At 40.7% G+C, this 22,599-nt stretch overlaps 1 long non-coding RNA gene, 1 other non-coding gene and 1 pseudogene across 2 annotated transcripts; all 3 read left to right on the top strand.

Moving 5' to 3' along the window:
* Window positions 1-22,599, top strand: part of LOC115196252 (transient receptor potential cation channel subfamily M member 5-like) — a 46,134-nt pseudogene that overhangs the window by 19,308 nt on the left and 4,227 nt on the right.
* Window positions 3,321-3,374, top strand: LOC115147407 (U7 small nuclear RNA). Its single transcript, XR_003866328.1, has one exon. It is a non-coding gene; the product is annotated as a U7 small nuclear RNA (small nuclear RNA).
* LOC115204101 (uncharacterized) lies at window positions 3,499-4,851 on the top strand. The gene is made up of 2 exons (XR_003880304.1): window positions 3,499-4,469; window positions 4,549-4,851. It is a non-coding gene; the product is annotated as an uncharacterized LOC115204101 (long non-coding RNA).

Raw genomic sequence — 22,599 nt, 5'->3', positions numbered from 1 at the left:
GGGCGTAGGAGCCAGGGAACAGGGGGGGACATGTCCCCCCTACATTTGCTTTGAGAAGTGCCTGACCCTAGTGTGGCAACACATACATTCTAAGGGATTTCATTGGGTCTCCATTCTGATTTGTTTTATACTGTTCAATTAAACTTCAGCCAAAAATAATCTAGGCCTTATTTTTGACCAAATGTTACAATTGCGATTTGACTTCCGATTTAGATCAAAACACTTGGGTGAACTGTTGGAATCATGGAAAAACAAGGTTCTAACGATGAACTTAGCCCTTACATCTACACGTTCCGCTAGCGGAACGTCTGCTCCAATATCCAATGATGGGCGGGGCGCGAAATTCAAACTCCTCTAAATCCGAAAACTTACACTTTTCAAACATATGACTATGTTACAGCTATTTAAAGACAAGACTCTCCTTTATCTAACCAAACTGTCCGATTTCAAAAAGGCTTTACAGCGAAAGCAAAACATTAGATTATGTCAGCAGAGTACCCAGCCAGGAATAATCACACAGCCATTTTTCAAGCTAGCATATCATGTCACATAAACCCAAACCATATCTAAATGCAGCACTAACCTTTGATGATCTTCATCAGATGACACACCTAGGACATTGTGTTATACAATACATGCATGTCTGTTCAATCAAGTTCATATTTATATCAAAAACCAGCTTTTTACATTAGCATGTGACGTTCAGAACTAGCATTCCCACCGAACACTTCCGGTGATTTTACTAAATTACTCACGATAAACGTTCACAAAAAGCATAACAATTATTTTAAGAATTATAGATACAGAACTCCTCTATGCACTCGATATGTCCGATTTTAAAATAGCTTTTCGGATGAAGCACATTTTGCAATAATGTAAGTACATAGCCCGGCGTTACAGGGCTAGCTATTTAGACACCCACCCAGTGTAGCCTTCACCAAAATCACATTTCCTATAAGAAAAATGTTCTTACCTTGCTTGTTCTTCATCAGAATACACTGCCAGGACTTCTACTTCAATAACAAATGTAGGTTTGGTCCCAAATAATCCATCGTTATATCCAAACAGCGACGTTTTGTTCGTGCGTTCTAGACACTATCCCAACGCTAAATCTCGGCCACGAGCATGACGCAAAATATGACAAAAAATTTCGAAATATTCCATTACCGTACTTCGAAGCATGTCAACCGCTGTTTAAAACCAATATTTATGCAATTTATCTCGTAGAGAAGCGATAATATTCCGACCGGGAATCTGCCTGTCTGTAAACTGAGGAAAAAACCAAAAGCCGGGGGCGGGGCGTGTCACGCGCCTAAGGCTTAGTCCATTGACTGACCACTCAGCATTTGCTCTCGTGTGCTTCAGCCAGGGCTTTGAATGACATCATTCCTGTTTTTCCCGGGCTGTGAGACTCCATTGTTGACGTGAGAAGTGTCACGTAAGAGCAGAGATCCTTTGTAAACGACAGAGATAATAAAGAAGGGCAAGAAATGTTCAGACAGGGTACTTCCTGAACAGAAGCATCTCAGGTTTTTGCCTGCCATAGGAGTTCTGTTATACTCACAGACACCATTCAAACAGTTTCAGAAACTTTGGAGTGTTTTCTCTCCAAAGCTAATAATTATATGCATATTCCAGTTTCTGGGCAGGACTAATAATCAGATTAAATCGGGTACGTTTTTTATCCAGCCGTGAAATTACTGCCCCCTAGATGTAACAGGTTAAGATGCTTTTGATGCGGCCTACAATAACCATTGTAGGGAAAAAGCCAAAATTAAATGAAAATTCATTTTTGTAGTAATTGTTATTTTGGTGGTTTCTAATACTTTAAACCCTTTTATTTAATTATAATGTACATATATTTCATGATTACTGAAGTGAAACAGTTCATTTCCAAGTTTTTTAAAAACATTTTATTATGTCCAATGCAATGTGAATACGCTAGCTCAAACGTCCCATTGTTGCAGCTGACTTGGGCCACTCAAATAAAATAAAATTCTATTTGCCACATGTTTCATAAAGAACAGGTGTAGACTAACAGTGAAATGCTTACCTGCAGGCCTTTCCAAACAATGCAGGGAGAAAAAAAGAGAATTTGAGAAAAATTCTAAAATAATATAATAATAATAATTTTAACACTAGGAAAAAATAGAAAAATAATAACACAAGGAATAAATACACAATGAGGAACAATAACTTGGCTATATAGACAGGGTACCAGTTCCAAGTGGTTGTGCAGGGGTATGAGCTAACTGAAGTAGATATCAAGATAACATGCTACAGATCAATGAAATCAGGCTGGTTTGGACACAAAATAATTAGCAAGCTAGCTATCTAGTAATGCTGTACTGTCACACCCTGACCTGAGAGAGACGGTTTATTTCTCTATTTTGTTAGGTCAGGGTGTGGGGTGGGCATTCTATGTTTTGTATTTCTTTGTGTTGAGCCGAGTATGGTTCCTAATCAGAGGCAGCTGTCTATCGTTGTCTCTGATTAGGAATCATACTTAGGCAGCCTTTTCCCACCAGTGTTTTGTGGGTAGTTGTTTTCTGTTTTGTATTCGTTACCTGACGGAACTGTTTAGCTTTTCATTTTGTTTCTTTGTTCTAGTGTTTCATTGTTTAGTAAATTCATAATGAACACTTACCACGCTGCGCTTTGGTCCCCTCTCTACGACAGCCGTAACATGTACAATAAAGCTGTTATTTACAATCAATGATGTAGTTATGAACACAAGTTGTCCAATTTTCATATAGTCAAAAAGTTATGGCGCTAACATTTTGTCCATTCATAACGAGGTTCACACTTATATTGCCGGTGTAATTTGCTTGCTTTGATCTTTGGTTATTTGCTGTATAGAATAACATGAAAAGTGATCAAAAATATGTAAAAGCATTGGGTAGGTGTAGATGAAATGTATACCAATACAGTTACACCAATCCACAGCTTTTAAATCTTTGAGGGGGTGTGAATGAGTGCAGAGGTGAAGAAGGGTTACGGGATTTGGCTCCTGTCATGCTATAGTAGCCTAGCGCACCCAGTTACCGCTTTCTTAGTCATCAATCACCGTTGAAGCTGATGGAGGACTTCTCAGAATAAATGCAATGTTGCTTGTTTCATTTAGCTAATTAGTTGCCAGTACAGCATTTAATTTGCATATAACCTGCCCATTCCCTTCCCCCATATTCCAATTTGTGCCACCCATAAGTAAGGAACCTACATGCCAAGTATAGACAATATTGTGTTACCTAAAGGTTATAGAAAAGAGCAGAAGCTCTGAACTATCCGTTCAGACCCCAGTCCTACTTAGAGGTTTTGGAAAATGTGCTCTTTTAGTATTTTGTCCAGTAGGTTTCCTCAAGAAGAAAGCCCCCACTTCAATGTCAAAGGTAATGAAACAAAAACATTATAGTAAATGCGACAGTTCATTGGAAGAGGAAGTGTGAACTCTAACCTAGTCTATTAGCTAAAAAGGCATCTTGGTGGCGCAGAGAACATTATTCTTTTGTAAATAAAATGTTCTGCAAATCGACTAAATTCATTGAGTTGAGAGAAAATGTTGCAGTTTTTAAACACATTTCCTGCAATTTTACACAGTTTGGCATGGAGCTAATGCTGTATTCCTCTGCTCAAACAGAACAAAATCAATGGGTATGTATCCTGAATGTTCTGTTCTCCCTGACTGTCTAGCTTTTATTTGATTGTTATATGCAGTATAGTTCAAGAGACACAAACAGTTTTTCCATCCGTAAATTACCACTTAGACGACCTGCCTAAGAATATTCTATTCAGAAGAAACCCTGCAATTAATTCCAATGATAGTCATTTTCTCCATATTACAAATATATGTATCTACTTCCCCAGAGTTGGATGAACAGGACTAGCTAGCATGCTAACTGTCCTGTAGACGTCCAGTCACACACTAGTTAGCATTGGCTTGTGAAACTGCGTCTAACTTTCTTCATACTGGACACAGAGACATTCCATTTTTATCCACCTTGGTATTCTGCTAGTGATATTCATTAAAAAAAACATTTTCAAATGGCCATTTTTTATTTTTGCGGACCCCTGCAGTATGTCCACGGACCACAGTTTGAAAACCCCTGCAGTATACAGTCTGCAATAACAATAACTATAGTAATACTAAAGTATTTACACTATAGTAAACTATAGTATTTTTTCATGTGGTTGGTGGTGAAGGGGAAAAAAGTTTCCAATATGTGTCAAATGGCCAATATGTAAAGCATTCCTTATTTTCCTCATAGGGTGTGAATTTGAGAAATTAGGCTGGTGGTGAAGGAAAGTTTCCTCTGCGCAATGTCTGTCTGTTGGTTTATCAGCTCTCTCTCTCTATCTTTATTTCTCAGGGATCCTGAGGAAGAAGGGAAGACTGAGCAGGTCCCCCATGGTCAAGACACAGACAGTCTGGACGGAGGCGATGCCACCATGTTCTCCCTCACCGACATCATGTAAACACACACACACATGGACGCTTGCACACATGCATGCACACACAAAAAGTAATTATTCTCATTCTTGTCCTCTCAGGGATGAGGATGCTGAGGAATATGCTTCTATAAGGGTCAATCTGAAAGGTGCCCCCTCCTCCAATCCTAAGAGGCCATTCATACTGCTACGCTGGAGGGAGTTCTGGTTTGCGCCCGTCACTGCGTTTCTAGGCAATGTGCTGATGTACTTCCTGTTCCTCAGCCTGTTTGCTTACGTCCTATTGTTGGACTTCAAGCCCCCGCCCCCTCACGGCCCGTCCACCTTAGAGTTTGTTCTCTACTTCTGGGTCTTCACCCTGGTCTGTGAGGAGTTTCGACAGGTAGGACGCATCGCATGTAAACACACACACACACACACTAAAACATATACATATTTAGTCAGTTCAAAAATTATTGGCACCATTGATAAAGATGAGCAAAATAAATAACGCAAATATCGAACTCTATTGTATGCTCAAAAATTTTACACACTGCTGCTACTGCTTCACATACGCTACTGCTACAGCTCGGTCTATTATCTGTCCTTTGCCTAGTCACTTCACCCCTACCTATATGTACATATCTACCTTAGTTACCTTGTACCCCTGCACATCAACTCGGTACTCCCTGTACTGTATCATGTTATTTTTGTTATTGTTATTTTTACTCGTTATTGTTATTTGTTGTTCACTGTGGATTGATTCCTCTTGTCAGTATTTAAAAAAATATATTTTTCTTGATCTTTAACTCCGCATTGTTGGAAAAGGACCCATAAGTAAGCGTTTCACAGTTAGTCTAGACCTGTTGTTTATGAAGCATGTGACAAAAAACATTTGATTTGATTTGAAAGAAACATGCATATGCAGAACCTACTGTAAAATATGGCGGTGGATCTTTTATGTTATGGGGCTGTTTTGCTTCTACTGGTCCTGGTTCCCTTGTTAAGTTCAACGGCATCATAAAAAGTCTGCCAAGTACCAGGATATTGTAGCTAAAAACCTGGTTTCAAGTTTCAGCCTCCTGCTTGACCGTAAGGGGATCTTCCATCAAGACAATGCATATATCAAAATTCCACAAAGAAATGGTTAATTGACCACAAAATCAACGTTTTGCAGCTGCCATCTGTCTCTGGACTTCAACCCCATTTGAAAACCTGTGGTTGGAATTGAAGAGGGCAGTCCTTATGCAAAGACCGAAGGATATCAAAGTTCTGGAAAGATTCTGTATGGAAGATGATCCCTCTCAATGTGTTCTCCAATCTCATAAAACATTACAGAAAAAGGCTAAGTGTCGTTATCCTCTCAACGGGGGGTGCACAAAGTATTGAAAACAGCGACCCTTGCCAATCATTTTGACAGGTTCTTTTTGAGATTTTGTTGTATTACTTGTTAAAGGTGCTATACGGGATTTTTTTGTTGTTGAATTTTTGCATTGTAATTTCAGAAAATGTCCATAATATACTGTATCTGCTGCTAATAGCGGAATGATAGTGTTTCACAGTATTACTTATCCACCAATGTTGTGATTGGCTGTGATATTTGCCTATTCATTTCTCCCACCGGAGTGGCATCTGTTGTCAAACTGGGAAAGCTGTTCCGACTTTGTGGCTGTGTTATCTAGTGGAAATCATTGTACCATCTAAATCGCTGTGAAATATATTTTCAATAACACAAAATATAGTTTTTACAGCTGTTTGTAGCTGGTGGACCAAAAAGGGTACAATTAGTCGTGGCTGAGAGTGTGCGTGGTGGTTAGTGTGTGCATGTGTCTTCAGCAATTTTTTGGGGCCTTTCTCAGACACCGCCTGGCATGTACATCCCCCCAGTGATGTGCTGGGCCGTCCGCACCACCCTCTGTAGGGCCTTCTGGACGAGGTAGGTGCAGTTGCCATGCAAGTGATACAACCAGTCAGGATGCTCTCGATGGTGCGGCTATAAAAGGATCTGAGGGGCCATGCCAAATTGTTTCAACCTCCTGCTGGGTTGAGAAGACCATGTTAATTCCTCAGTGGACACCGAGGAACTTGAATCGCTCTCCCTCTTGCTCTCGCTCGCTCTAAAGTGCCGTGAAAAAGTATTTGCCCCCTTTCAGATTTTCTGTAGTTTTCATAATGAATGTTATCAGATCTTCAACCAAAACTTAAAATTAGATAAAGTTAACCTGAGTTTACAAATAACAAAAATGGATGCTTATTTTATTTATTTAATTAACAAAGTTATGCAACACCCAATTCCCCTACGTGAAAAAGTAATTGCCCCCTTACTCTCAATAACTGGTTGTGCCACCTTTAATGACTGCAACCAAATGCTTCCTGTGGTTGTTGATCATCGCTGTAGAGGAATTCTGGCCCACTCTTGCATGTAGAATTGCTTTAACGCAGCGACATTTGCGTTTTTTCAAGCAAGAACTGCTTGTTCCTCGTCCTGCCAAACATCGCAATTGGGATTAGGTCTGGACTTTGACTAAGCCATTCAAAAACTTAAAATGTGTTGCTTTTTAACCATTTTCATGTAGACTTGATTGTGTGTTTTGGATCATTGAGTTGCTGCACGACCCAGCTGCACTTCAGCTCACAGACGGATGGCCTGACATTCTCCTGTAGAATTCTCTGATACAGAGTGTAATTCATGGTTCCTTCTATTAAGGCAAGTCGTCCAGGTCCTGAGGCAGCAAAACATCCCCAAACCATTACACTACCACCACCATGCTTGACCGTTGGTATGAGGTTATTCCAATTGTGTCAGGACTTGAAGTGAGCAGTTCATGCTTGAAAACCCACAAATGTCACTGAGTTGATGCAGTTCTGCATGGAAGAGGGGCTAAAATTCCTCCACAGTGACGTGAGCGATCAACAACTACAGGAAGCGTTTGGTTGGAGTCATTGCAGCTAAAGGCGGCACAACCAGTTATTGAGTGTAAGGAGGCAATTACTTTTTCACACAGGGGCATTGGGTGTTGCATAACTTTGTTAATGAAATACATTTTATAAGTATGTAATTGTTGTGTTATCTGTTCACTCAAGTTCCTTTTATCTAATATTATCTTTTGGTTGAACATTCAACATCCAAAATATGCAAAAGTAAAGAAAATTTGAAAGGAGGCAAATACTTTTTCTTAGCACTTTGTGTATATATAGCTCAATATGTATTTTTTGGTAATCTTTATCAAGGCTGCCATTGGTTTTGGAGGTGACAATAAATAAAAAAGTATTGCCCTCTCCCTCCCTTTCTGTCCTTCTCTCTATCTATCAGATGTTCTTCAGGGGCAGCACTACTTTATATCAGAGGATGAAGCTCTACATCCAGGACATGTGGAATAAGTGTGACATCACAGCCATCTCACTCTTTGCACTGGGCATGTGCTGCAGGTGTGTGTTTTTACATGTATATGTGCACGTGTTTATGTGTCTGTGTGTCTATGTAAACACAGCTTTCTTTATTTCAATATTCGTTTTTTTTTCAATCACTTTGGCACATTTTCCAGATGTAAGTGGTATATTTTTCAAAACTCTGTTAAGTACAAAACTCTAAACTGATAACAGTTGTAATTCTCCCTGTCTTATGTTCAGAACCTTTGATTGAGCATTCATTGGGGTTTCACACATCTTTCAAACCTGAGTCATTCATTCAAAATCAAAGTTTGTCCGTGAAATACCATGATTTTTTTGGTCACCAGCTTATCAGGTAATGATAGGCTCACCATTTAGTCATTTTAACTACCATTTAATCCAATAGCAAAAAATACAAGATAAACATTTCAAAACTGTAATTTTTGAAGTACTGAAAAAAAAATGGTACATGGTAAATATAATTTTCCATACCATATGACTAACTTGACATTGCACAGTTTTTTTTTACAATCATTTGTATCCAATAGCAGGTTTTGAGCATGTTGAGAAATATGTCAGTCTTAGTTTCATTATTCTTATACAGTACATACGTAGGACAAATCATCAAAAATAGGGGTATTGTAACGCAGTTGGCTACTGTAAAAACGTTGAATGATGTTGTATGCCTTTTCTGCCCCATGAAACATTGTACAAGATCACCTTTTCTACGTGACTTGTCAACTGATTCAGTATTGTCTGTCTCTCTGCTTGAAATTCACCAGCTCATCAGATGAGTGGAATTTATTGTTATATACAACCCAGTTATTTCAGCAGCGCATTCTACACTACACTATAATTCCAAAGGGTAGCACTCTTTCCACTGTGTCCTATTGAAAACAATGGCTGATGGAGAATGATGAGTATTTACAGCCACATCCATATACGAGTCGGTTTTACCTTCCAACTTAAAAGGGTAGGTAGCTTAAACGTAACATATGGATTTGCATTAGTATACACATCAAAAGTCCCAATGTGAAGTTACACGTCGCTTTTCTATTTTTCAAGTTATTACATAAAACCAATCAGAATGCCAAAGTCAATATTGGAAAATGTTTTTGTGGAGTGTGACATTATAACCGTCTCTCCCTGGTACGGTATAGAACAGAATCATTAGCTCATGTTCTCTGGAATGCTCTTTAGGCTTTATTACCCAAAGACATCGTAAATCTCCTCTGTCAGTGCTATCTCATAGAGGCCCGTCCTCAGTAAAACACACACACACAATAGTTAACAGAATAGTCTATTCTGTCGAATAAAACAACCATTATAATACAATACAAGCATTATAACATAATCCTGCAATTTTCCACGACATCTCCCCCATTTTGAGAATCTTCTCAACTTAAAAGAAAATTACAAGAATTAAGAACATTCATTCACATAGAAAATACATATTCTACATAAACCAAAAATCACAAAGCAATAACTGGGGTTCCTGCATGGGGTTCCTGCACATGACCAGCTCCCACAACACTAACTCAGCCTCATCCCAAGAGACTCAGCACTGTCTCTTATTTCAATCCCCAACACATTTTCTAAGCAATCTAGCAATTTGTCTGGGAAGGCTATGATACACAGTCACCTGCACGAACCCACAAAGAAAAACAAAAAATGCATACAATTTATGAGATTCAAAGCTATATTTTCCATAGACAGTGAAAAGCACATATTTAATGCATAATGCAGTGCATGCAACAGTGGAGTTTAATAAAATAAGCTTTAGTTATCTATCACACTCCAATGGATCAGCATAGTATGTTGGAAATGACTAATCCCAGAAACTAAAATTAGCATATCTTGTTGGACAAATCCAGGTAGTGACTCCTAGTTAAAATAAAATGCATTCCCTTGGTGCCTAATGAACATGACCCAAGACAAGCATCATGATTCCACTATTTATAAGGCAATGCCTATAGATGTGACGATCGTCGTAAGGAGGAGACCAAGGTGCAGCGTGGTAAGTGCTCATGTTTACTTTTATTTAACTCAGAACACTAAACAAAATAACGAAAAGGAAAACGAACGTTACATTCTGCAGGCTTACACAGAGCTGTACAAAAAAAAAGATCCCACAACTGAAGGTGGGAAAAAAGGCTGCCTAAGTATGATTCCCAATCAGAGACAACGATAGACAGCTGCCTCTGATTAGGAACCATACTCGGCCAAACACAAAGAAATAGAACATAGAAATACAAATTCTAGAATGCTCACCCAAATCACCCCCTGACCTAACCAAAATAGAGAAATTAAAGGGCTCTCTATGGTCAGGGCGGGCCATGGATCATCACTGGAGGCTTTGTGCCATGGATCATCACTGGAGGCTTCTTACGTGGAGCCGGAACAGGTCTCACCAGACTGGGGAGATGCACTGGAGGTCTGGAGCGTAGGGCTGACACAACCCGACCTGGCTGGATGCCCACTTTACCTCGGTGAGTGTTGAGAGCTGGCACGGGACGCACTGGGCTATGAAGGCGCACTGGAGGCATAGTGCGTAGAGCCAGCGCAGAACACACTGGACAGTGGAGGCACACCGGAGGTCTAGAGAACAGTGCTGGCACAACTTGTCCTGGCTGGATCCCCCCCATCTCCCGGCAAGTACGGGGAGTTGGAACAGGCCGCACTGGGTTGTGCTGGCGAACTGAGGTTACCGTGCATAGAGCTGGCACAGGATAACCTGTGCCGAAGAGACGCACTGGAGACCAGGAACGCTGAGCCGGCACAATCCTTCCTGGCTGAATGTCAACTCTAACACGGCAACTGCGAGGAGCTTGCACTGAGCGCACCGGGCTGCGCCTGCGCACTGGAGACACCATGCGCATCAACGCATAACACGGTGCCTGACCAGTCCTATGCTCCCCACGATAAGCATGGGGAGTTGGCTCAGGTCTGAACCCTGACTTAGCCAATCTCACCGTGTGCCCCCCCAAAACAAATTTGGGGGCTGCCTCTCGTGCTTGCCTCGTGGTTGGTATAGTGCCTTGTAATATCGCCGCTCTGCTCTCGCTGCCTCAATCTCCTCCCTCGGACGGCGATACTCCCGGCCTGACTCCAGGGTCCTTTCCCGTCCAGTATTTCCTCCCATGTCCACTCCTGATCACGCTGCTTGGTCTGTTGTTGGTGGGATCTTCTGTAACGTTCGTCATTATGGGTAGACCAAGGTGCAGCGTGGTAAGTGCTCATGTTTACTTTTATTTAACTCAGAACACTAAACAAAATAACGAAAAGGGAAACGACCATTACGTTCTGCATGCTTACACAGAGCTGTACAAAAACAAGATCCCACAACTGAAGGTGGGAAAAGGGGATGCCTAAGTATGATTCATTATCAGAGACAACGATAGACAGCTGCCTCTGATTAGGAACCATACCCGGCCAAACACAAAGAAATAGAAAACATAGAATAGAACATAGAAATACAAAATCTAGAATGCCCACCCAAATCACACCCCGACCTAACCAAAATAGAGAAATAAAAGGGCTCTCTATGGTCAGGGCGTGACAATAGATCAAATAGATTAGGATTATTTTCACTCTCCAGATCATAGTTCACCCATGTCATTCACCATGGCATGCTTATAACAGCGTCAACATCTTTAGTTCATAACAACAATCAAAACAATCAATCCCTCAGTTTTAAAAATCATTCAATTTCCAAATAAAATCATAATTAGAAACCCAACTAATTATCCAACCCAAATTTTTAAATTACATTGCTCAGTGATTCAAATTGGTCCTATCACTCAAAGTAAAAACTCAATTTAAACACACATCAACATTGGCAGAATGTACATTTATATTAACATCCAGTATAATTATCCCATAATTCTACTATTAACTTTTTTTTAATCACGATTATAATACAGATCAGTATCTCAATGCATTCTTAATCTAAATTACTATAATTGTACATGGTGTAGACCTCTACAATCAACCTGATACCCTAAAAGTCCCCCAAAAAATTTTGGGCACAGTTGACCAACCCCCTCCTTCAGGCACTGATTCTTCTGGCGTCCTTTTCGTTCTTATTCAGATAGCTTTACAGTTCAAAGTGAATGGCCCATTATAATGTCCCAATTTCAATGTTTCAACTTAGACGCCCATTATGTCTTGTCCATTGGTCAACCAGTATACCAGCAACATAAGAGAAGTTTACAACAGATCTCTCCCAATGCTCACACCACGTGGACTCCTCTCACACTCCTGAGAAAAACATGAGAGAAAAACAGTTGATAGCTTAGATCGGATTTCTGGCTCGGCACCTTTCTCTCGGTAGAAGTGGTGCGGACAGGGCCGTATTCAACGCCTTTGTCACTCTTCTTCAGCCAGTTAGAGGGGGTTTGAAGTACACACACTGTTCGGTCCAATTATCTCTTCCATGAATTAAGATACCGTCTGATGTCACTTTCCATGATAACCTCGAAATAACAGATTAGAACAGTTTAGTTCAGTTCATTAACTACATGATCAATTATTACTTTTACCAATTATTCTTAATACAAATGTGTAAACATATTTCAAAGAGAATAACAACACATTCTATTGAAACTATTCTTTCAAATTGGCTTATACTTCCCATCACAATTTCAACTTCATCGCAGAGCCAAAAGATCAGGAAGTTAGATCTATAACGTATCGGGAATAGAACAGAACAAACAACACAACAATACACTCCTTCACATATCACTCAAGGTGTGTAAACTTCAATCCAAAACCTCAAAGAACTGAATCCTCCCCCATTTTTAACACATATCTCTCCATGAGAGTAATGTATAAAACAACACTACTACTGGTCAAAAGATAAAACTACATTTCAAATAACATACACAAATTAAAATCACTACCGTAATTTCTGGACTATTAAGCGCACCTGAATATAAGCCACACCCACTGAATTAATTTTTATTTTTTATTTTGAACATAAATTAGCCGCACATGTCTATAAGCCGCAGGTGCCTACCGGTACATTGAAACAAATGAACTTTACACAGGCTTTAACGAAACACGGCTTGTAACAAAAATAAATAGGCTTTAACGAAACACGGCTTGTAACAAAAATAAATAGGCTTTAACGAAACACGGCTTGTAACAAAAAATAAAAAATTAGCAGTAAGCTTTAGTTGTCTTTTTGCACTGAGTCAATTCCTCATGCTGCTGTTTCCAACGTCTTATCATTGACTCATTAAGACCAAGCTCCCGTGCAGCAGCTATTTCCTTTTCCAACAGCCAGATCAATCGCCTTCAACTTGAAAGCTGCATCATATGCATTTCTCCGTGTCTTTGCCATGATGAGGGTGACAAAATGACTACCGTAATCAGAATGATGGGAAGTTTGAGCGCTCGATTTAATCTAAACAGTAAACAAAAAAGTTGTTTGACCTTAACCCGTTCGGCAATTTCATTGGTCTAATGAAAGCTTCATGCCGCCAAAACAATTGAGCACGTCACAGAACGTGTTTTTTTGGAGAAAAAAAAATTGAAAGCGGGAAAAATCCATATATTAGCCGCGTCATTGTTTAAGCCGCGAGGTTCAAAGCCTGGGAAAAAAGTTGCGGCTTATAGTCCGGAATTTATGGTACTCTGAAAACCTCCACAAAGAAAAATTGTTTTACCCATATAGTCATAGAAAAATAGACTTAAAGCAGCCTACCCTTATTTAAAGGCAATGCCCTCTCCTTCACATTGGTCCAAATTACAAATATGTCTAAGAACTATAAACTCCATCATAATTATCAATTTCACGAATTACCTTGAAATCAGTATAACAAATTACCTTAAATTCATTATCCAAATGGATTTCCAATGAGGCTGATCAGACCACAAAGGAAAGCCTTAACAAAGGTCAAAAGTCATACCACCCCTTCAAAGAGGTGTTTCTTACTATATTAGACAAATGAAAGAAAAACCGTCAAACATTTCCTACATGTTGTATCCCAGGTTCCCAGAACATTTCTTTATCAAAAGAATTCACATGTTTAATTAAAACTCAGAAAATAAAAACGTCTAAAAATTCCAGGTGTGTGGGTGCCCCTTTAAGATATCTTAGCACTAAGTCAAATGGAAAACTCAACAAACCCAAAGGAAATAGAAAAACAAATCAAACATAGTATTTTAAAAACACCGACAAATAGTTATAACAAATGTGTTGTGTGTGGGTATTTGCAAACCTTAAGGTAAAAACCAAAAAAAATTGCCAGGCCTTTTCAATTTTGGTAGTTTACGGCCTCAATCTCACTCACCCAAGAATATAACCCCAGGAAACATTCCAAAGAGAGACAATGAAATCCCCATTTTTCTAAAGAAAAACACAAAACACTTCGTTAGCATTCATTATACTACACCGATTCAGAAACCCAAAAAGTTAACTACAAACAAAACCTAATAATAATGATAATTAGTTTGATGGATACCCTAGGCTTTGTACGACATAAATTACGTCGAGATTCAATCTTAATTCGCTCTAACTTTATGGAAAACGGTTTATTCAATAAATCCAGCAACTCCTCTCATACTGGGAGGAAAAAATAAAACAGTTTCAGACCTTAAGGGCAGTTTTATTTCAACTGTTTTACCCAGAGATAATCCAATAAGCATTTATAGTTACATCGTTAGGGTAAGATAACCAAAAGTGGACACACTCCAATCAGTTTCTAGAGCACAATTTCATACACATTGTAGACAGTTTAATAATGCTTAAAACCTCATCTTTATCAAATTATCCATTGAAGATACCAACTCAAAACCTACGTACATCTACGAATGGGTGGTTTAAATTGTATCTAATTATATTCTCAGCATTACTTTATCAAATCTCTAGTAATCGATTATACACACATACAATTTATCATATTTTCATATATTCACAGAATCCATATAAAACGTTAGAAATTCTTAGGTACTCACACAGAACTTTAAGGATCACCCACACAGGATTGGTCAGATGCTCACACAGAACTGGTCAGATGTCTACACAGAACATCAGAACATAATTGAAAGGTTACTCACACAGAGTAAATCTACTCACGCTCACACAGAACGCTCCTACAAAGATTACCTAGTGGTAACTTTATCAAAATACTCACACAGAGTAACCCAGGGCATACCTGGCTAGCACATTTAAAATAATTGGAATTCACCACCTCTGAGGGTCACTTAGACAGTCACACAGACACTTTCAGAACTAGGTCCTTCTTCCAATAGGGCTTCACCAAGTACCGTGTTTCACACAGAACACACAGTCACCCTGGCCCCTCACCCCCACAGACCGCACCAATCCCCACTGTGATCAATTCAGCCGCAACCGACCAGTGGCAGAGTATCTTTGAGTCCGCAAACTCTCAGATTACTCTCTGACTCGGCCCTGCTTACGCCTCCAAGGTGCCCCCCTCACAAAGGAATACACACTCAGAGCTCACGTAACAGAGGCTTTTCTAAAAACTCGACTTCAAGTGTGGTTTGCTCACCTCTTTCTTTAAAAAAAACTAAGTTCGAGATGTGGCATCCACTGGGCTCGCTGCCTCTCAGATCAAAGGTGGGTCCTTCTGCTTCGTTCCCGAAGTGTGGTTTCCCTGCAATCCCAAGTTTGAGAGATCCCTCATGCACAATTTACCTAGGTCGTCGGAGCGGTCACCGAGTGAAGATTCACGTCCCATCCCCGTCGCCAAATGTGGTGGCTAATTTCTGCATTACCAAATGAGGAGAGTTACAACCTTCACACACCAGTCAGAGTTATACTTAAACTACATCTTTAATGATAAGAGCTTCGCAATAGCACTTCACTTTCAATAGTGCGCCATTGAAAAGTGACAACACAAAAGTACAAAGATCTTTTATAGCCAAGATACACCCCTCTCAACGTACATGACGAACAACAGATACATAGAATGGTCACAAGGTTAAGATTTGTATGAAAGATATCTATAAAACATAGCAGACAGCAACTGCTGTGTCAACAGTTTTCATTGTATAGACCAGTGTCTGGTCCTCCTACCCCAAACTGGAACCATCTCTCCCTGGTAAGGTATAGAACAGAATCATTAGCTCATGTTCTCTGGAATGCTCTTTAGGCTTTATTACCCAAAGACATCGTAAATCTCCTCTGTCAGTGCTATCTCATAGAGGCCCATCCTCAGTAAAACACACACACAATAGTTAACAGAATACTCTATTCTGTCGAATAAAACAACCATTATAATACAATACAAGCATTATAACATAATCTTGCAATTTTCCACGACACCTTCCAACTTAAAAGGGTAGGTAGCTTAAACGTAACCACATGTTACATATGGATTTGAATTAGTATACACATCAAAAGTCCCAATGTGAAGTTACACGTCGCTTTTCTATTTTTCAAGTTATTACATAAAATCGATCAGAGTGCCAAAGTCAATATTGGAAAATGTTTTTGTGGAGTGTGACATTATATGAAAGACCCGACAAGCCATGCTATTTCCAATAATGTAAATTCCAACAAATAACTTCAAATGTATAACTTCAAATTAAACCAAATCGTTTGCACACATGACTACTAGTTTCAATTAAATTTTCAGACAACTTACAAGCAAATACTTTATGAATGTATTGTTACAAATCAGCCTGCAAGGTTGCTAGCCAACTAGCCTGCTAACGTTATCCCTACCAGCCTGCTGTCTACATACCACCACAGACTGATGCTGGCACTAAAACCCCGCTCAATGAGCTGTATACCACCATAAGCAAACAGGAAAATGCTCATCCAGAGGCGGCGCTCCTAGTGGCCGGGGACTTTAATCAGTTTGACCTAATTTCTATCAGCATGTTAAATGTGCAACCAGAGGAAAACAAAATCTAGACTACCTTTACTCCACACACAGAGACACGTACAAAGCTCTCCCTCAACCTCCATTTGGCAAATCGGGCCATAATTCTATCCTCCTGATTCCTGCTTACAAGCAAAAATGAAAGCAGGAAGCACCAGTCTATAAAAAAGTGGTCAGATGAAGCAGATGCTAAACTACAGGACTGCTTTGCTAGCACAGAACAGAATATGTTCCAGGATTCTTCTGATGGCGTTGAGGAGTACACCACATCAGTCACTGGCTTTATCAATAAGTGCATTGAGGAGATCGTCCCCACAGTGACTGTACGTACATACCCCAACCAGAAGCCATGGATTACAGGCAACATTTGCACTGAGCTAAAGGGTAGAGCTGCCGCTTTCAAGGAGCGGGAATCTAACCTGGAAGCTTATAATAAATCCCGCTATGCCCTCCGACGAACCATAAGACAGGCAAAGCATCAATACAGGACTAAGATTGAATCGTACTACACTGGCTCCGACGCTTGTCGGATGTGGCAGGGCTTGCAAACTATTACAGACTACAAAGGGAAGCACAGCCGAGAGCTGCCCAGTGACACGAGCCTACCAGACAAGATAAATAACGTCTATGCTCGCTTCGAGGCAAGTAACACTGAAACATGCATGAGAGAATCAACTGTTCCGGATGACTGTGTGATCAAGCTATCCACAGCCGATGTGAGTAAGACCTTCAAACAGGTCAACATTCACAAGGCCGCAGGGCCAGACGGATTACCAGGACGTGTACTCTGAGCATGCGCTGACCAACTGGCAAGTGTCTTCACTGACATGTTCAACCTCTCCCTGCTTGAGTCTGTAATACCAACATGTTTCAAGCAGACCACCATTGTCCCTGTGCCCAAGAACACTAAGGTAACCTGCCTAAATGACTACCGACCCATAGCAATAACATCTGTAGCCATGAAATGCTTTGAAAGGCTGGTCATGGCTCACATCAACACCATTATCCCAGAAACCCTAGACACACTCCAATTTGCATACCGCACCAACTGATCCACAGATGATGCAATCTCTATTGCACTCCACACTGCCCTTTCACACCTGGACAAAAAACACCTATGTGAGAATGTTATTCATTGACTACAGCTCAGTGTTCAACACCATAGTGCCCTCAAAGCTCATCAACATGCTAAGGACCCTGGGACTAAACACCTCCCTCTGCAACTGGATCCTGGACTTCCTGACGGGCCACCCCCAGGTGGTAAGGGTAGGTAACAGCACATCTGCCACGCTGATCCTCAACACGGGGGCCCCTCAGGGTGCGTGCTCAGCCCCCTCCTGTACTCCCTGTTCACTCATGACTCAGGCACTACTCCAACACTATCAAGTTTGCTGATGACACAACAGTGGTGGGCCTGAACACTGACAACGATGAGACAGCCTATAGGGAGGAGGTCAGAGACCTGACCATGTGATGCAAGGACAACAACTTCTCCCTCAACATGATCAAGACAAAGGAGATAATTGTGGACTACAGGAAAATGAGGACCGAGTACGCCTCCATTCTCATCGACGGGGCTGTAGTGGAGCAGGTTGAGAGCTCCAAGTTCCTTGGCGTCCACATCACCAACAAACTAACATGGTCCAAGCACACCAAGACAGTCGTGAAGAGGGCACAAGAAAACCTATTACCCCTCAGGAGACTGAAAAGATTTGGCATGGATCCTCAAAAGGTTTTACAGCTACACCATCGAGATCCTGACGGGTTGCATCACTGCCTGATATGGCAACTGCTCGGCCTCTGACCGCAAGGCACTACAGAGGGTAGTGCGTACGGCCCAGTATATCACTGGGCCAAGCTTCCTGCCATCCAGGACCTCTATACCAGGCGGTGTCAGAGGAAGGCTCTAAAAATTGTCCACTCCAGACACCCTAGTCATAGACTGTTCTCTCTGCTACCGCACGGTAAGCAGTACCAGAGCGCCAAGTCTAGGTCCAAGAGGCTCCTAAATAGCTTCTGTCCCCAAGCCATAAGGCTCCTGAACAGCTAATGAAATGGCTACCCAGACTATTTGCATGCCCCCCCCCCCCTTACTTTATTAATTATACCTACATGTACATATTACCTCAACACTGGTGCCCCCACACATTGACATTGACTCTGTACCGGTACCCCCTGTACTGGATATAGCCCCACTATTGTTATTTACTGCTGCTCTTAAATTATTTGTTATTCTTATCTCTTACTTGTTTGTTTTTTTGTTGGTATTTTCTTAACTGCATTGTTGGTTAAGTGCTTGTTAGTAAGCATTCCACTGTTGTATTTGGAGCATGTGACAACATTTGATTTTAATTCTGCCCAAAAACAAATACAATTTCTCTCAACCAGTGGCATATGGGCTTTTTAGGTGAATGCTGATGACACACTGTGATAAACAGTGCCCACTTTGTCAAAAGCAGGGGTGCTTGTCCATTCCCAGCGCGCCTCTTCAGGGTGCTGTTGGAGAGACGCATCGCTGCGGCGCTCTACCAACATTCCATCAAAAAAAGTATCAAACATAAATTATGTAGAAGATATGGTAGAAAGAGTATGTGGCCTTTTCTGTAACCTACAGACTGGAGAGGAACATTTAGGACTATGTAATGAGACGGACACTTTTTACATCATGCCGGTTTCTCCGACCAAATAGCCTATCCTAAATGGCGCCCAATCAAATAAAAAATGTTAACAAACAATGTATCTTAAAAACAGGACAGTTCAAAGTTAAATTGATAATATGGAATTGGCAATTACAGCTGTTGTTCAGGAGTTTCACCCCATTGTCATGATTAGTGGTTTCAAATGTGTATTTTTGACAAGCTGATCATAGCGAAAAAGAAAATACTTCTACATTTCCCGCTGCGTAAACACATTGCAAATAGGCTCACGATAAATCCTGATAAAGTTGGGTTGCTGATATTCAGAGCTTATTAGCCAAATTGATTAGTCACAGGAATCAGGACTAATGAATCCATTGCAATGGCCTGTTTTACAAATGATGGGCATTCATAAAATTCCATTGCTGTCGACATGGTAGGCTACACTCCGGTAAGCACGAGCCAACATGTTTTGGATGTATTTTTTGGTGTTCTACAAATGGTAAGCTTAGCACATAGATGAGCATTCATAAAATTCAATGTCAGGGGACACTGTAGGCTACACCTCAGTAAGCATGGGCCGATGCCTTATCCGATTTCTTTTTTTGGTGCGGTCCAGATCAGCCTTGATTTCAACGTCCATCATCCGGACCAAATCTGAACCAATCATAGACGTCTATGTTTGGTTCAGATTTAGTCCGATCTGGACCAGCCTTGATTTGGCCCAAACATAGACGTCTATAAATTAAGTATTTTCAACTTTCATTCAGAACCAAAAATTAGGCTGATTTCAACATCGAGAAAATACATATTTTCAACGTCTGGAAAATACGTATTTTCAACATCCGAAAAATAAGTATTTTCAACTTTCATTCAGAACTGACTATAACCAGGTGTTTGTTGTGTGTTCTAGAATGTTCCCATTGTCCTATGAGTTTGGCCGGGCTGTGATGGCTGTGGACTACATGGTGTTTACCCTCCGTCTCATCCACATATTCGCCATCCACAAACAGCTGGGACCCAAGATCATCATCGTTGAAAAAATGGTGAGGGCTTTCTAAAAAGAGGGATAAAACCCTTTTTACTGCAGTGTCTAGATCAGGGATGGACAACTTTCATGGTTGTGAGGACCACAAAAAATGGTAATGAGGGGCTCTGTGTACCCACATACATGTAGTCAAAGTACTAGCCTTAAAGCTTTTTGGGAGCCCTTGCGAAATTTAGTTTTAGAGTTAATTTCCTGCAATTCTACACATTTTGCCATGGGCGTAGAGGAAATGTTGCAATTTTAAAGCAAGTTTGCGACAATTTGAGAGAAAGAAAATGAGATGGGGTGGAGAAGAAGAATCTCATATAAAATATATTTTGATTTGTGTAACACTTTTTTGGTTACTACATGATTCCATATGTGTTATTTCATTGTTTTGAAGTCTTCACTATTATTCTACAATGTAAAAGTTATGAAAACCCTGGAATGAGTAGGTGTGTCCAAACTTTTGACTGGTATTGTATATATGTATGTATAGTGGGGAGAACAAGTATTTGATACACTGCCGATTTTGCAGGTTTTCGTACTTACAAAGCATGTAGAGGTCTGTAATTTTTATCATAGGTACACTTCAACTGTGAGAGACGGAATCTAAAACAAAAATCCAGAAAATCACATTGTATGATTTTTAATGAATTAATTTGCATTTTATTGCATTACATAAATATTTGATACATCAGAAAAGCAGAACTTAATATTTGGTACAGAAACCTTTGTTTGCAATTACAGAGATCATACATTTCCTGTAGTTCTTGACCAGGTTTGCACACACTGCAGCAGGGATTTTGGCCCACTCCTCCATACAGACCTTCTCCAGATCCTTCAGGTTTCGGGGCTGTTGCTGGGCAATACAGACTTTCAGCTCCCTCCAAAGATTTTCTATTGGGTTCAGGTCTGGAGACTGGCTAGGCCACTCCAGGACCTTGAGATGCTTCTTACGGAGCCATTCCTTAGTTGTCCTGGCTGTGTGTTTCGGGTCGTTGTCATACTGGAAGACCCAGCCACGACTCATCTTCAATGCTCTTACTGAGGGAAGGAGGTTGTTGGCCAAGATCTCGCGATACATGGCCCCATCCATCCTCCCCTCAATACGGTGCAGCCGTCCTGTCCCCTTTGCAGAAAAGCATCCCCAAAGAATGATGTTTCCACCTCCATGCTTCACGGTTGGGATGGTGTTCTTGGGGTTGTACTCATCCTTCTTCTTCCTCCAAACACGGCGAGTGGAGTTTAGACCAAAAAGCTCTATTTTTGTCTCATCAGACCACATGACCTTCTCCCATTCCTCCTCTGGATCATCCAGATGGTCATTGGCAAACTTCAGACGGGCCTGGACATGCGCTGGCTTGAGCAGGGGGACCTTGCGTGCGCTGCAGGATTTTAATCCATGACGGCGTAGTGTGTTACTAATGGTTTTCTTTGAGACTGTGGACCCAGCTCTCTTCAGGTCATTGACCAGGTCCTGCCATGTAGTTCTGGGCTGATCCCTCACCTTCCTCATGATCATTGATGCCCCACGAGGTGAGATCTTGCATGGAGCCCCAGACTGAGGGTGATTGACTCATCTTGAACTTCTTCCATTTTCTAATAATTGAGCCAACAGTTGTTGCCTTCTCACCAAGCTGCTTGCCTATTGTCCTGTAGCCCATCCCAGCCTTGTGCAGGTCTACAATTTTATCCCTGATGTCCTTACACAGCTCTCTGGTCTTGGCCATTGTGGAGCGGTTGATGTCTGTTTGATTTAGTGTGTGGACAGGTGTCTTTTATAGAGGTAACGAGTTCAAACAGGTGCAGTTAATACAGGTAATGAGTGGAGAACAGGAGGGCTTCTTAAAGAAAAACTAACAGGTCTGTGAGAGCCGGAATTCTTACTGGTTGGTAGGTGATCAAATACTTATGTCCTGCAATAAAATGCAAATTAATTAATAAAAAATCATACAATGTGATTTTCTGGATTTTTGTTTTAGATTCCATCTCTCACAGTTGAAGTGAACCTATGATAAAAATTACAGACCTCTACATGCTTTGTAAGTAGGAAAACCTGCATAATCGGCAGTGTATCAAATACTTGTTCTCCCCACTGTATGTGTACAGTCGTAGCCAAAAGTTTTGAGAATGACACAAATATTAATTTTCACAAAGTCTGCTGCCTCAGTTTGTATGATGGCAATTTGCATATACTCCAGAATGTTATGAAGAGTGATCAGATGAATTGCAATTAATTGCAAAGTCCCTCTTTGCCATC

The sequence above is a fragment of the Salmo trutta genome, chromosome 1 (assembly GCF_901001165.1).
Source record: "Salmo trutta chromosome 1, fSalTru1.1, whole genome shotgun sequence".
NCBI lineage: Eukaryota > Metazoa > Chordata > Actinopteri > Salmoniformes > Salmonidae > Salmo > Salmo trutta.
Note: the sequence above shows the minus strand (reverse complement) of the source record. Positions and strands in the feature narration are given on the sequence as shown.